The sequence below is a fragment of the Zea mays genome, chromosome 2, assembly GCF_902167145.1.
Source record: "Zea mays cultivar B73 chromosome 2, Zm-B73-REFERENCE-NAM-5.0, whole genome shotgun sequence".
In the NCBI taxonomy this organism is placed as follows: domain Eukaryota; kingdom Viridiplantae; phylum Streptophyta; class Magnoliopsida; order Poales; family Poaceae; genus Zea; species Zea mays.
The window spans coordinates 123,077,950-123,093,799 of record NC_050097.1 but is presented as its reverse complement, the minus strand read 5'-3'; the positions used below and the strand labels follow the sequence as shown (position 1 = coordinate 123,093,799).

At 42.7% G+C, this 15,850-nt stretch overlaps 1 long non-coding RNA gene across 2 annotated transcripts; it reads left to right on the top strand.

The window, feature by feature from the left end:
- Positions 1–1,269: 1,269 nt before the first annotated feature.
- LOC100278259 (uncharacterized) lies at positions 1,270–4,645 on the top strand. Of its 2 annotated transcripts, none has more exons than NR_159983.1 (3): positions 1,270–1,631; positions 2,898–2,953; positions 3,921–4,099. It is a non-coding gene; the product is annotated as an uncharacterized lncRNA (long non-coding RNA). The 2 variants fall into 2 exon arrangements; NR_159984.1 differs by lacking the exon at positions 2,898–2,953 and adding an exon at positions 4,401–4,645 and having other exon boundaries at positions 1,389–1,631; positions 3,921–4,332.
- The last annotated feature ends 11,205 nt before the right edge of the window (positions 4,646–15,850 follow it).

Below are 15,850 nucleotides of genomic sequence, written 5' to 3'. Positions count from 1 at the left end.
CTCGTGGGCCCAGAAAGCTAAATCATGCACAAACTATATTTGCATAAATGGCAACACACATCATCGTAACTCATATGTTAATTTGGCGTAAGTAGTCGTGGACAGTAAACCAAAAATGGTCTGGTGCGGTCTGCACACCTGGTTGGTCGGCCCGGTCGGTAGGTGGCCGGGGCTCCCTGCAGTAATGGAAGCCCAGGGCTCCTAATACTATATATATATATATATATATATATATATATATATATATATATTACTACTATTTGTAAGATCTAAGTGTTACTTTAGTTAGTAGTTGGTATGATACTATGTTGGAGGAATAATAAGGTCTAATTGACCCCATGTGCTGCTAATAAATTGTGCATCATGCTGAGATTTTTGTTTGTGCATACGTGTTGAGATAATATGAGTATACACCCTTTCCTTACAAATCTCGACGATTAGATTTCTGTTAAGGGGGTAGGATTTGTAATGCCCAAAAATCTGTATAAAATAATAATAATAATAATAATAAAATAAATATATGAAGAAAGAAAATAGTAAATTCAGATATCTCAAAGTATACACTTTGAGGACTGAATTTTGAAATCCAAGAATTATTTCAGAAGAGAAGTAATAGAAAAGATTTCTATTCAACTAGATGATTATGCATATCAGTAAATGATGTACCATAAGCATTTATTTACATGAATACTTAATTCTAAAGTAACTTTTACTTCTTATCCCACTTTCAAAATATTATTTTCCTAAGAAGAAAGAAAACAAAATGAGTGTGTGCATGGCACATTTTGAATCTTTAACTAAACAAATAATAAAATAATTAATATATAGAAAAGTGTACTCTGCATTCATGCCAATATTTTGAATTATAGCATTTGACCATAAAAATTCAAAGTTGTATTTTTTCTGTGAATTAGAAAACTGAAAACAAAGCAAATAGAAAGAAAACAGGAAAATAACAAAAGAAAAAAGAAGAACTAGAACCCTCTGGGCCGGCTACCTCACTTTCGGACAATTCTCCACCTTGGCCCACTTTGCTCGTGGCACTCAGCCCACACCGCCAGACATTATACCGCGCCAGCCCAACCTCTGCACCTAACCACCCAATTTAGTTTCCACCGGGCGGCCTAGTCGCTCGCGTCGCTCTGCGGCACTGGCAGATCGGGCCCGCGTGGCATACTCTCTACCTGGGTGCTCGGGGTTCTACGGGCGTCGTCTGGTGGGGTCGGCTCGTTAGATCTATCCGCATCCCCATCTCCCGGAAGAACTCTCAACAGCGCCGTAACAAATCGGCCGGATTTGGCGCAGGCTACCGGGTCTGCGGGAATTATTGCGAATCGGTCTCCGGCCTTGCTCGGGTATAAAACCTCGACACAGCTCCCAGCTTCTCCATGCCATGCCATGGTCCGCCATTTACTTTGAGAGTGGGAGAACAGCCATTGTTGAGGGTTGGTCCTCTTCGCCATTGGCCCGAGAAAATTGGTCTAGGAAGATCAGCATCGAATGTAGGACGTCTTCGGGGGCTCAGCCATGTGAGAAATCATGTGGGCGACTGGTAATTCATTGCCGGATTCCGACTCTTGCGGCCAAATCGCCGCGCGACGAGAACAAGCCTCCTCGGGATCTAATCACCGGTATGGTACCCATCCCTATCCTTGGAATTCACTCAGCCTTGCGTAGCACTAGCGGGGATTAAGAATGAAGTACTAGAACCCTGGGTCTCTGCGCTCCAGCGAACCGCCACCATGGGGAGCAGGGCGGCGCCGCTGTGCGCGACCGAAACGAGGAAGAAGTTGCCAGTCGTTAGATGCTGAGCATATGGCTCAGATTAGGTCGGGGTAATGGTTTGACTAGATCCGATACCCGCCGTCGATCCCTGTGTAGGCGGTCAAGATTAGAATCGCGTACCCCTTCGATTTATGAAAGCGATCGGGCCGTTGATCAAGAATCGTGCGGGTCAGGATGGATCGGGAGAGTTTTAAATCCGCGCCGCTGATCGCTGATCAAACGGCTATAGTATCGTACCTCTTCGCTAATGATAGGATCTAATCTAGGCCCTCGGTTTGCATCGAGCGGGCGAGGGTTAGGAATACCCCTTCGTCCTGGGTCTTTTGCAGAAGAGCCCTTGGACTCCTTTCAAATGAACCCGCGGTCTTGGGCAAGCACGGTCTGAGTCTCCTGAAGTTTTATAGTTTCACCCCTGTCTTCTCTAGAAATTGAGGCGCAATCCAGGGAATTAAGAAATTAGAGAAATGGATTTAGAAATGGATTTTAATATGAAAATAATGGCTAGCATTTATTTAATTCATAGAAAATCCATTCTAGCTCCAAATTAATTCATTTCAGTTCCTATAATTTTGTAATATTATTGTTTATCAATTAGTGCAATCGTTTCGACATGAAAGTCGCATTAAAATTTATTTCCTAATTAATCTTATATCAAATACATAAAACTTTAGGAAATTCATAACTCCTCCGTTTTAACTCTGATTTAATCCGTTCAAGTTGCGTTAGTCTCGTATAAATATTTACTATGCAATAACAACACTTATATACCATGTCTCATTATTTTATAATTAGATTTGTATTTAACTTATGTTGGTTAGTCTTGTTAATCTGCTCATCTACTAAAATATGATCTATGGTCAATTAATAATTTAGATTAAAGTTGAATTAATTACTACTATAGGTTACCTTTTCTCTGGGATTATAAAATAAACATAGAACCTGATGTTAATCATTTAATCACATCATAACTTGATGACCACGACTCCGATCTTAGTAGTTCTCGATCCCACGATCTCGTAGCTTCGCTTAGATCATTATTATGTAGTTTGTTCTTATGTATGGTGTGATGTTAATTTTGTCTATATCATGTTTGTTTGTATTGCTACGACTAGCGCGAGGTTTCGAGGATCTCAAGAATCATCCTGGTAACTGGAATCTTGAGTGCCAGGCAAGTTATGCCCTTGATCACTTCTTTTTACCCAGTCATGTTCCGATTAATCATAATGATCTACATAGGTTAATTTTGATGGGACCCAATAGGTTACCCTAATTTGACTATCTTTATACCTTGTTTACCACTCCATTTTTTGGTAGTACCTGTTATTGCTTTATGTGGTTTTGGGTATAGAGATACACATTATTATTCATGATTAGACTTTTATTATCAGTTGTTATTTACTGTTCATGTTAAGATCATTATGTTAATTGGAACATGGAGCGACCACCCGGGAAAACAGTGCTACCACAAGGGTGGTATGGGACGCCCTTGGATGACTAATTAGAAAAGCTAGTGGAGTACTACCTTACCCAAAAGGGGCAAGGGCAGTAGGGGAGTGGTCAGTGTAGGGAGGCCCTTGGGTTGATTTTGCTGCGATGGCGCTCAGGCGAGGGGTCCCTGCATTGGAGGTTCCTAGAAACTATAGCAGGTTTTCTGAAGCTAGTGGAACTTTGTAAAGGCCTCGTAGTGTTACCCTACCTCGCCTCCTAGGTAGAGGTGTATGGGAGTCGCTATCCCTTGGCAGATGGGTAACATGACTTGTGAGTAAAGATGCGCAACCTCTGCAGAGTGTAAAACTGGTATACTAGCCGTGCTCACGGTCATGAGCAGCTCAGACCCTCACATGATTAATTTATGGAACTTAAATTCAAGTTGTCATTTGCATTGCATGGGATTATTTATTAATTTTGTTCTATTATTCTTTTTATGGTTTGGTATTCACTTATATTTAGTAACTGCTAATAAAAGTTTGACCAACTTTTAAAAGCAATGCTCAGCTTCAACCTTTATTTTATTGATCTGCCTTGCACATCACATGAACTCCCACCTTTGGTGAGTTCATGCCACACTATTCCCCACAACTTGTTGAGCGATGAACATGTGTGAGCTCACCCTTGCTGTCTCACACCCCCCACAGGAGAAGAACATATGGTTCAAGTGGAGCCACACATCGAGGATTTCGATTCAATCTAGGTGGCGTCTCCTAGTTAACTTGCGCCAAGGATGATCCATAGTTCGTTTTCTATTTACCTTTTACTTTTGTAAGACTTCCGCTATATAATAAGTACTCTGATTTTATTGTGACATTTATCTCTATACACTCTGTTATTATATATGTTGTCTTCTTTGGCATGTATGAGATGCACCCGGCTTTGTCCCTTAAAACCCGGTGTGTCATTTAGTGGGCGGAAAGTTTTACTCCGATGTTTGGGTGAACGGTGGCCGAGAATTGGCCAACAAAATCATAAAGAAAAATGAAAAAGAAACCCACGATGCTCAAGAAGAAGCTAAACAAGCCGAAGAAGCTGCCGAGCGCGCAAGGCGTATAGGTATTATTTTTGAATTTTAGCTTCGGTGTTTATTTTCTGGCTTCGAACTAACAGTTTGTCTGCTACAGCTGAACTCTCACCGCTGCTCGAGCCGTACGACCCCCTGGCCGATCCCATCATGAAAGAAGCGCTGGATGTAATGAGCGTCGCTAACTCCATCGTCGACGAAGTCGTCGATAGGCTGCTGAATGAAGCCGCCGAGAAGATTCTTAAAGAAGATTAAGCTTTTATTGTAATGATACAATGTAACATTTGGTGTATGAAACAATTAATCAGACATGTAAATTAATGTAATATATTTCCTTGCAATGCATGAAATTTACGCACATACCGTTTTAGAGCCTTCGGCAAAAAAACACCTTTCCTTCTTTTCATGCTTCGAAAAGAAAGAAGCCCCTTTTTATGGCGAATCTGTTGTGTGATAAAATTGTATTGGCCGAAGGTTTGCTTCGTGCCTCAGCACATTTTCATGCGACAAATTATTGCCGAAGATCTGCTTCGTACCCAATCTTTGTTGTTGATGCGATATGATAAATGATGTAATGTTATGCAGAATGGTGCGATGATATGATGCAATATGATGGTTATGCCGAACACACACACATGCCCACACTAGAATACCCAAGACTCTGCATCCCTTTAGGGACGTCTTTGGAGTCTTTAAGCTCTGCATCCCCTTAGGAACGACTTTGGAGCTTCTTCACCTTCTATTTCGGTGGTATCTAAGCTCTGCATCCCCTTAGGAACGACTTTGGAGCTTCTTCACCTTATATTTTGGTGGTATTGAAGCTCTGCATCCCCTTAGGAACGACTTTGGAGCTTCTTCACCTTATATTTCAGTGGTATTTAAGCTCTGCATCCCCTTAGGAATGACTTTGAAGCTTCTTCACCTTTTATTTTGGTGGTATTTTGGCTCTGCATTCCCTTAGGAACGACTTTGGAGCCTCGAAACTTACTCTACACTCATTTAGGAATGACTTTTTGTAGCTTCAAAACTTACTCTGCGCTCCCTTAGGAATGACTTTTTGTGTCTTCGAAACTTACTCCGCTCCCTTAGGAATGGCTTTTGTAGCTTCGGAAGTCTGTTAGGAAGAAGCATTTTACTTAATGATATGAGCACAATTATTACATGAGACCAAAATTAAGTCCTTCGTGACTTGTTTTTCGTACAAGAAAAATAAGATGACAGAAAAGATAAAGATACATCAAGGGTATTAGGGTATGATATTCTTTAGTAGATGTGCTTGGATTTAGGTACAATGCTATTGACTGTGTGAGCTTCGAACTCCTCCCAAAAATCGTGCTGCTATTGTGCGTGCTGGTGCCCTTCTGGCTGCTGGCTTTGGGTCAGAGTAGGTGGTAGTGGTGATGGTAGTGGGAGCTGGGCCCAGGAAGCCTCAGAGTGACTTGCCGAAGCGACAGAGGTCGTAGGCTGTTGATTACCTACGTACTCTGGGACATAGGGAGAGTAGCATGAAGCAGTATGTAGGACCTGATTCGGCTGATTCTACTGCGCCTCAGCTTCGGCAATCTCATTTTGCTTCTAAATCGTGACTTGGCATGTTCTTGTGGTGTGGCCCTTGTCTTCACCACAGAATAAGCAATATAGCCTTCTGGGCTGATCTCCGTATCTTCCTCTGAAGCCTCTACCTCCTCTGCCCCTTGGAGCTGGTGACCTGAAGGAGCTTTGTTGTGGCCATGAAGACTGGGAGCTGTGTTGTTGTCTTTGAGGATGACTTCCTCTATCGTCACATGGGCTGGAATTATGGATCGATCTGACATGCCTGGGGTGAATTCTTCCTCCGAAGCCCCTGATCATTTCAGAAAACATGTATGCTTCTTCCCTTCTTTGGCGAAAATCATTATCAGCCCGGATGTACTCATCCATCTTCTGAAGAAGCTTATCCAGGGTTTGTGGGGGTTTCCTGGCAAAATACTGAGCCGTAGGTCCTAGCCGAAGCCCCTTCATCATGGCTTTAATGACAATTTCATTGGGCACTGTAGGCGCTTGTGCTCTTAAACGCAGGAACCTTCGGACATACGCCTGAAGGTACTCCTCATGGTCTTGTGTGCACTAAAACAAAGCCTGAGCAGTTACTGGCTTCGTCTGAAAGCCTTGGAAACTAGTGATTAACATATGCCTAAGCTTCTGCCATGATGTGATTGTCCCTGACCGAAGAGAAGAGTACCAGGTTTGTGCAACACTTTTGACTGCCATGATGAAGGATTTCGCCATGATTGTCGTATTGCCCCCATATGAAGATATGGTAGCCTCGTAGCTCATTAGGAACTGCATCGGGTCTGAGTGCCCATCATACATAGGAAGCTGAGGTGGCTTGTATGATGGGGGCCATGGGGTGGCCTGCAACTCTGCTGCCAGAGGAGAAGCATCATCAAAAGAAAAATTGCCATGATGGAAATCATCATACCATTCATCATCGTTGTATGAATTGTCTTGACGAAGCTCTCTATGTTGGGGCCTCCGGTCTTGGTCATCCTGGGTGAGATGACGCATTTCCTCAGCGGCCTCATCAATCTTCCTCTGGAGATCGGTGAGACGAAGCATATTTTCTTTCTTCTTCTGAACCTGTTGATGGATGGCTTCGAGGTCCATGATTTCTTGGTCCAACTCCTCCTCCTGTGTTGGGCTGGTAGCCTTCCTCTTCTGGCTCATAGCTTCACATAGCGTTTCCTGATTAACTGTCACACCCGGCTTTAAGGAACAAAGCCAGGTGCATCTCATACATGCGCCAAGAAGACAACATATATAATAACAGAGTGTATAGAGATAAATGTCACAAAACATCAGGGTACTTATTACATAGCGGAAGACTTATTACAAAATAAAAGAATAAACATAAAACGAACTAAGGATCATTGGCGCCAATGTCAACTGAGAAACGCCACCTAGATCAGATCATACTCCTCACCTTGTGGCTCCTCCTGAACCACCTGCTCTTCTCCTGTGGGGGGGGGTGTGAGACAGCAAGGGTGAGCTCACACATGATCCTCGCTCAACAAGTTGTGGGGAATAATGTGACATGAACTCACCAAAGGTGGGAGCTCATGGAGTGTAAGGCTTATCAAAGAGAATGGTTAAAGCTGAGCATTGCTTTTAATGTTGGTCAAACTTTTATTAGCAATTACTAGATGTAAGTAAATACCAAACCTTAATAAATAATAGAACAAAATTAATAATAAACCCATGCATATGCAAATGACAAAATTGAATTTAAGTTCCATAATTTAATCATCAGAGAGTCCTGAGCTGCTCATGACCGTGAGCTCGGCTAGTATACCAGTTTTACACTTTGCAGAGGTTGTACCCTTTACCCACAAGTCATGCTACCCATCTGCCAAGGGGTCGCGAATCCCATACACCTCTACCTAGGAAGCGCAGCAGGGCAACACTACGAGGTCTTTACAAAGTTCCACTAGCTTCTGAAAACCCGCTACAGTTTATAGGAAGTTCCAATGCAGGGTTCTTGTCTGACCGCCATCGCAGCAAAATCAACCAAGGACCTCCCTACACTGACCACTCCCCTACTGCCCTTGCCCCTTTCGGGTAAGGTAGTCTTCCACTAGCTTTCCTAATTAGTCAGCCAAGGGCGTCCCATTAAACCCTTGTGGTGGCACGTGGTTCTCAAGTTAAGCTCTATGTTCCAATTAACATTAATGAACTTGACATGAACATAAATAGAATAACATGAATAATTGGAACATAGATATAATAAATGATTATCCCCAAAACCATGTAAAGCAATAGCAAACTACCCAAGTGATTCCGGGGTAAACAAGGTAATGAGATAAACAATCTAGGGTGACCTATTGGGTCCCATCAAAATTAACCTATGCATGGTTAAATGATATTAAAGAACATTATTGGGTAAAAAGTGGTCAAGGGCACAACTTGCCTTCAATGAGCTCCTGCTCAGCTACTTCAATCTGCTGCTCACCAAGATTCTCGGTCACGGGCTCTTCTACTCGCCACAATACAAACAAGCACAGTATATAGAAGAAATTAACATCACACCAGACATGAAAGCAAAATACACAGTAATATTCTACATACTAAAATAGAATTCTAGGAACAGGAATCATAATTTTTGGAGTTATAGATTTTAAGTTATGGATTTTCAAAGGTTTTATGTGTTTTAAATAGGATTAAGTGTGAGATTAATTTTCTTACTGTTGTCATAAAAAAACAGGGGCTCTAAGTGGTAGAGAATAAAATTATAAAATTTTAGAAACTTGAATGGGTCAATTTGGACTAAAAATGGATTTTCTATGAATTATTGAAGTTCTAGCAATTATTTTCCTATTAAAAATCTATTTTCTACTTCATTTATTTAATTTAAACGATCTCTGGACTGGGCCTCAAATTCATAAAAGGCCAGGGGCTATTCCACAACTAATCCCGAGACTCAGAGCGCTGTGCTCTGGACGGCGGGTTCTATTTCCAAAAGGTCCAGGGTCTCTTATGCTAAAAAGCCAGAGCGAAAGGGTATCGGATGGCACTGGCCTTCCGATCAGAATTGGACGCGCAAGATTAGATCTATATTACATCGAACCGGTACGGAACAGGAACCATTCGATCCAAGATCGACGATTCGGATTTAATGAATCGCAGATCTGATTCTGCACCACTGGATCTCACATCTACAGTCGTAGTTCGATCGGATGAAGGAGTATGTTTGATCTAATCTCGACCGCACGCCAACAGATCAACGACCAAAATCGTTTGTGGCGAAAGGGTACGCGAGATCTAATCTAGTCCGTTCTTTAAGAATCCGACGGTAGAAACCCAGCCCCCCATACTCAGGCGAAACTCCGGTGGCCGAGCAGGGCCATACGGCGGCGCGCCATGGCCGGCGACTCCGCAACCCCCAACGGTACACGGTTCTCTAGGGTATAGAACGCTAAACGAAATTGAGAAGGTGACGAATCCGGATAGGGGTTTCTTACAATGGTTCTAGTCGAGCCTTTGGCTGTCCACGGCGCTCCGCGGATCCGTGACGGGGGTGGAGCACCGGCGAGCGATTGTCGGCATCCCGAGCTCCAATCGCGCCAAGTGAGGCCACGCACGCACACCGACAACCGTGCCGGAGCACCGAGGCCTGCAATCGCGACCACGCACGTCGAGAACCCGGACGTTCACCTCCCCGACACTCAAATTTTGTTTTCTCTCTCCCTCGGCTACCGCACGGTTGTAGGAGCAGATTGAACCCTATAAACCCCGTGATGGAGTCCAGATGAGGCGGCGTTGGCGGAGGGAGACCGATTCCATGGGTTTGTTGCGCCAAACGGGGAGTCCGCGGCTGGTAAATCACGGCGCTCGGTTGAAGCCGGTCCGCGTTTCGCGCGAGGAAGAAGAACGTGTGGTAGAGCGCACGAGGGAATGACAGGCGGGCCCATATACAAGTGAAACGGAGGGAAAAGCGGTCGTGAAACATGGCTGTCCGGTAGACCCCGCAAGCCAGTGGCACACGCACGCGAAGACGCGCCTGGTAAGGCTGTCCCACCTGTCGGCGCAGATTTTCTCCCGCCAGCGCAAGTATGGCTAGGTGGGCCGCGCGGTTGGGCTGGTCAGGGTGGAGTCGGCCCGCATGGCTCTTTTTATTCTTTTCTTATTTTTTTCTAATTTCAATTTGAATTCAAATTCAAATTCAAACTTGGTGGCTTAGTGATTACAAATTATATTTATGCCATCAAAAGTATTAATTTGGAGATATTTTTAGATATATTATTTATATTTTTATATCCTTTCTTCTTTTTTTTCTCTTCTCTCCTTTTTCTTATTTTCAAACCCTAATTTCAATTTAGGGTTTAATTCTACATCTCCAGTCATTATTTTATTCCTACTATTATTGCTAATATGATTTGAATGCACAAGCAAACAAGATATCCAACATGATGCATAGCTTATTGGGTTGCCTTTATTTATTCATTTACTTTAAATATGGTTATTCTCATGATATAATGAGTAGATGGCCAAACATGTATATAAAGGAATATAATTTCTCTTTTTTTTCTTACAAAGTGGGTATTACAAATCCTACCCCCCTTAAAAATAATCTCGTCCTCGAGATTTAAGGAGATTTAGGGAAAAGATGGGGAAAATCTATACGAAGCTCTTCTTCTCTTTCCCAAGTTGCTTCATCTTCGCCATGGTGACTCCATTGCACTTTGCACATCTTTATCACCTTATTTCTTGTAACTCGAGTCAAAGTATCCAAAATCTTGATCGGGTACTCCGTGTAAGTCAAATCACCTTGAACACTAAGCTCTTCCATGGGTAACTGTTCCCCGGGGACACGGAGACACTTCTTCAGTTGAGATACATGGAACACATTATGCACATCCGATAGAGTAGCAGGTAACTCGAGTTGGTATGCCATCTCCCCAACTCGCCTAAAGATCAAGAATGGTCCAATATAACGAGGGGACAATTTGCCCTTAACTTTGAATCTCCTCATTCCACGAAGTGGTGACACCTTGAGGTATACGTAATCTCCTTCTTCAAATTCCAGTGGTCTCCTTCTATTATCAGCATAGCTCTTTTGTCTGGTTTGAGCTACCCTCAAATTTTCTCGAATTATACGGACTTGTTCTTCTGCTTCTTGAATCAGTTCAGGCCCAAAGAATTGTCTTTCCCCAGTCTGATCCCAATACAAAGGAGTCCTGCACTTCCTCCCATATAAAGCTTCAAAAGGTGACATATTCAGACTGGCCTGGTAACTATTATTATATGAGAACTCAGCATAAGGTAGACTTTTATCCCAACTTCCTCCATGCTGAAGTGCACAAGCTCTCAACATATCCTCCAAAACTTGATTGGTCCTTTCAGTCTGTCCATCAGTCTGAGGGTGATAAGCCGTACTGAAATTCAACTTCGTACTCATGTTCTCATGAAAGCTTCTCCAAAATCGTGAGGTAAACTGCGAGCCTCGATCAGACACGATCTTCTTTGGTACTCCATGCAAACACACAATCCGAGCCATATATAACTTTGCTAGCTGAGAACCTTTATAAGTAGTCTTGACAGGAATAAAGTGAGCCACTTTAGTCAACCTATCCACAATCACCCATATAGCATCATATCCTTTCTGGGTGCGAGGCAATCCAGTAATAAAATCCATACCAATCTCTTCCCACTTCCACTCGGGTATCTTCAGTGGGTGTAGTAGTCCAGCTGGCCTCTGGTGTTCAGCCTTAACTCTTTGACATACATCGCACATAGCCACATGTGCAGCCACATCTCTCTTCAAACCATACCACCAATATTTCCGCTTCAAATCCTGATACATCTTGGTACTACAAGGATGAATAGAGTAATCCGAATCATGGGCCTCCTTTAAAATAGTCTCTCGAAGGCTTTCAATATCAGGAACACACATCCTGTCCTTGAACCATACGGTGCCTTGCTCATCTTCCGTAAATTCCGGACCTCGTCCTTCAGTAATCAGATCCTTAATCTCTTTTATTTTAGCATCACCAATTTGACCTTTGCGGATTTCTTGCTCCAAAGTAGGTTCCACATCAATAGTAACTCCTTCAGTATGAGCAACTATCCCCAGGTTAAGTCTCCTGAAATCCTCAACAATCTCGTCGGGTAGCTGGGCAACAATAGCTGAATGAACATGCTCCTTGCGACTCAAGGCATCTGCAACCAAATTTGCCTTGCCCGGGTGATAGTGAATCTCCAAATCATAATCCTTAATAAGCTCCAACCAACGGCGTTGCCTAAGGTTGAGATCCTTCTGAGTGAATATATACTTCAGACTCTTATGATCCATATATACTTGGCACTTGGTCCCCATGATATAATGTCTCCAAATCTTAAGCGCATGCACAACGGCTGCCAATTCCAAGTCATGAGTGGGGTAGTTCAATTCATGTTTCCGTAACTGACGAGAAGCATAAGCGATCACATGTCCTTCTTGCATGAGCGCACATCCTAAGCCTTGGCCACATGCATCACAATAGATATCAAATCCTTTCTGTAGGTCTGGCATAACCAATACTGGTGGCGACATCAATCTTTTCTTCAATTGATCAAAGCTGTCTTGGCACTTCTCGTCCCATTTAAATTCTCTTCCTTTCTCCAAAAGTGAAGTCATAGGCTTAGCAATCTTAGAAAATCCTTCAATAAATCTCCGATAATATCCTGCTAGTCCCAAGAAACTCTGAATCTCAGTAACTGTAGTGGGTACTCTCCACTCCATTATCTCCTTAACCTTAGCAGGATCCACTGATATTCCTCCATTAGAAATAATATGAACAAGAAATGGCACCTCGCCAATCCAAAACTCGCACTTGCTGAACTTGGCGTATAGCTGGTTATCTCGTAGCTTCTATAGCACCAACCTCAGATGTTCCTCATGATCGCTATCACTCTGGGAATAAATAAGAATGTCGTCGATGAACACCACGACGAATCTATCCAAGTACTCCATAAACACGACCGTAGATGTGAGATCCAGTGGTGCAGAATCAGATCTGCGATTCATTAAATCCGAATCGTCGATCTTGGATCGAACGGTTCCTGTTCCGTACCGGTTCGATGTAATATAGATCTAATCTTGCGCGTCCAATTCTGATCGGACGGCCAGTGCCATCCGATACCCTTTCGCTCTGGCTTTTTAGCATAAGAGACCCTGGACCTTTTGGAAATAGAACCCGCCGTCCAGAGCACAGTGCTCTGAGTCTCGGGATTAGTTGTGGAATAGCCCCTGGCCTTTTATGAATTTGAGGCCCAGTCCAGAGATCGTTTAAATTAAATAAATGAAGTAGAAAATAGATTTTTAATAGGAAAATAATTGCTAGAACTTCAATAATTCATAGAAAATCCATTTTTAGTCCAAATTGACCCATTCAAGTTTCTAAAATTTTATAATTTTATTCTCTACCACTTAGAGCCCCTGTTTTTTTATGACAACAGTAAGAAAATTAATCTCACACTTAATCCTATTTAAAACACATAAAACCTTTGAAAATCCATAACTTAAAATCTATAACTCCAAAAATTATGATTCCTGTTCCTATGATTCTATTTTAGTATGTAGAATATTACTGTGTATTTTGCTTTCATGTTTGGTGTGATGTTAATTTCCTCTATATACTGTGCTTGTTTGTATTGTGGCGAGTAGAAGAGCCCGTGACCGAGGATCTTGGTGAGCAGCAGATTGAAGTAGCTGAGCAGGAGCTCATTGAAGGCAAGTTGTGCCCTTGACCACTTTTTACCCAATAATGTTCTTTAATATCATTTATCCATGCATAGGTTAATTTTGATGGGACCCAATAGGTCACCCTAGATTGTTTATCTCATTACCTTGTTTACCCCGGAATCACTTGGGTAGTTTGCTATTGCTTTACATGGTTTTGGGGATAATCATTTGTTATATCTATGTTCCAATTATTCTTGTTATTCTATTTATGTTCATGTCAAGTTCGTTAATGTTAATTGGAACATAGAGCTTAACTTGAGAACCATGTGCCACCACAAGGGTTTAATGGGACGCCCTTGGCTGACTAATTAGGAAAGCTAGTGGAAGACTACCTTACCCGAAAGGGGCAAGGGCAGTAGGGGAGTGGTCAGTGTAGGGAGGTCCTTGGTTGATTTTGCTGCGATGGCGGTCAGACAAGAACCCTGCATTGGAACTTCCTATAAACTGTAGCGGGTTTTCGGAAGCTAGTGGAACTTTGTAAAGGCCTCGTAGTGTTGCCCTGCTGCGCTTCCTAGGTAGAGGTGTATGGGATTCGCGACCCCTTGGCAGATGGGTAGCATGACTTGTGGGTAAAGGGTACAACCTCTGCAAAGTGTAAAACTAGTATACTAGCCGAGCTCACGGTCATGAGCAGCTCAGGACTCTCTGATGATTAAATTATGGAACTTAAATTCAATTTTGTCATTTGCATATGCATGGGTTTATTATTAATTTTGTTCTATTATTTATTAAGGTTTGGTATTTACTTACATCTAGTAATTGCTAATAAAAGTTTGACCAACATTAAAAGCAATGCTCAGCTTTAACCATTCTCTTTGATAAGCCTTACACTCCGTGAGCTCCCACCTTTGGTGAGTTCATGTCACATTATTCCCCACAACTTGTTGAGCGAGGATCATGTGTGAGCTCACCCTTGCTGTCTCACACCCCCCACAGGAGAAGAGCAGGTGGTTCAGGAGGAGCCACAAGGTGAGGAGTATGATCTGATCTAGGTGGCGTTTCTCAGTTGACATTGGCGCCAACGATCCTTAGTTCGTTTTATGTTTATTCTTTTATTTTGTAATAAGTCTTCCGCTATGTAATAAGTACCCTGATGTTTTGTGACATTTATCTCTATACACTCTGTTATTATATATGTTGTCTTCTTGGCGCATGTATGAGATGCACCTGGCTTTGTTCCTTAAAGTCGGGTGTGACAGAAGTGGTATCAGAGGAAATGTTGACTGTAGGACGAAACCTAGATAGAAATGGACAGACCCTTCACTACTTACCTTATTCTGATTCATTCTATACTCATCTCATCTTGATCTCGTCTCACCTTTTGCTATGCTACTCTGATTAGTCTTATCTCTTCTACTCTAAGACAAGATGGATTTCACACCTTGGAATCCTACCACTATGATCTTTTTAGAGATAGGGGACCCAAGAAAAAAATTTAAAACTATTTTCTTAAAAAAATGTTGGTTGATTGTGCTGATGCTAAATGCTTGATTTGCTTCTTTGATTGGTTGAATTATTATAGATGGACATCTTAGCATGTACCAACATAAGGTATTGAATTAGCTTTAGTAGGTGAAATATTAATCTGCTTAGCTAATAAATCCCCCAAAGTAACCTGATTTGTAAATAACTGCCTTGTCTACTATTCTCTTACCATATGTATCTAACTCAGATGGTCAATTCCAGGCGGGGTGGTGGAATTGATTTGCCTCCTAATCGACATACTCGGTGGATATATAGACAACCCCAGCCATAGCTTGCAGAGATGAATCCTCCTAATCCTCTACCAGGAAGAGTTGACCCACTGGTTGCTGCTCAGATGAATATGATGCAGCAAATGGCGGACACCATGGTAGATATGCGTGCACAGATGCAGCAAGAACGCCAGGAGATGCGTCAAGAAAGATAAGAGATACGACAGGAGTTGCGCCAGGAGCGAGAGGAGATACGCCAGGAAAGGAGGGCGCAACAACAGCAGCTGCAACAGCAAATGCAACAACAACAGCAACAACAACAAGTACCACTGCCTCCACCTCCACCACCAGTTCCACCCCGTGATAAGCATAGGGAATTCATGAGCCATAAGCCACCAACGTTTGCAAGTTCTCCTGATCCACTAGACACGGATGATTGGCTGAAGTCCGTTGAGAAGATGCTGAATATTGCACAATGCACTGACCGAGAGAAGGTTTTATATGCATCTGGACGTCTGACAGGTCCTGCTGCTGACTGGTGGGATTCATATACTGCTGCCCACGATGCTGCTGATACTATCACTTGGGCAGAGTTCA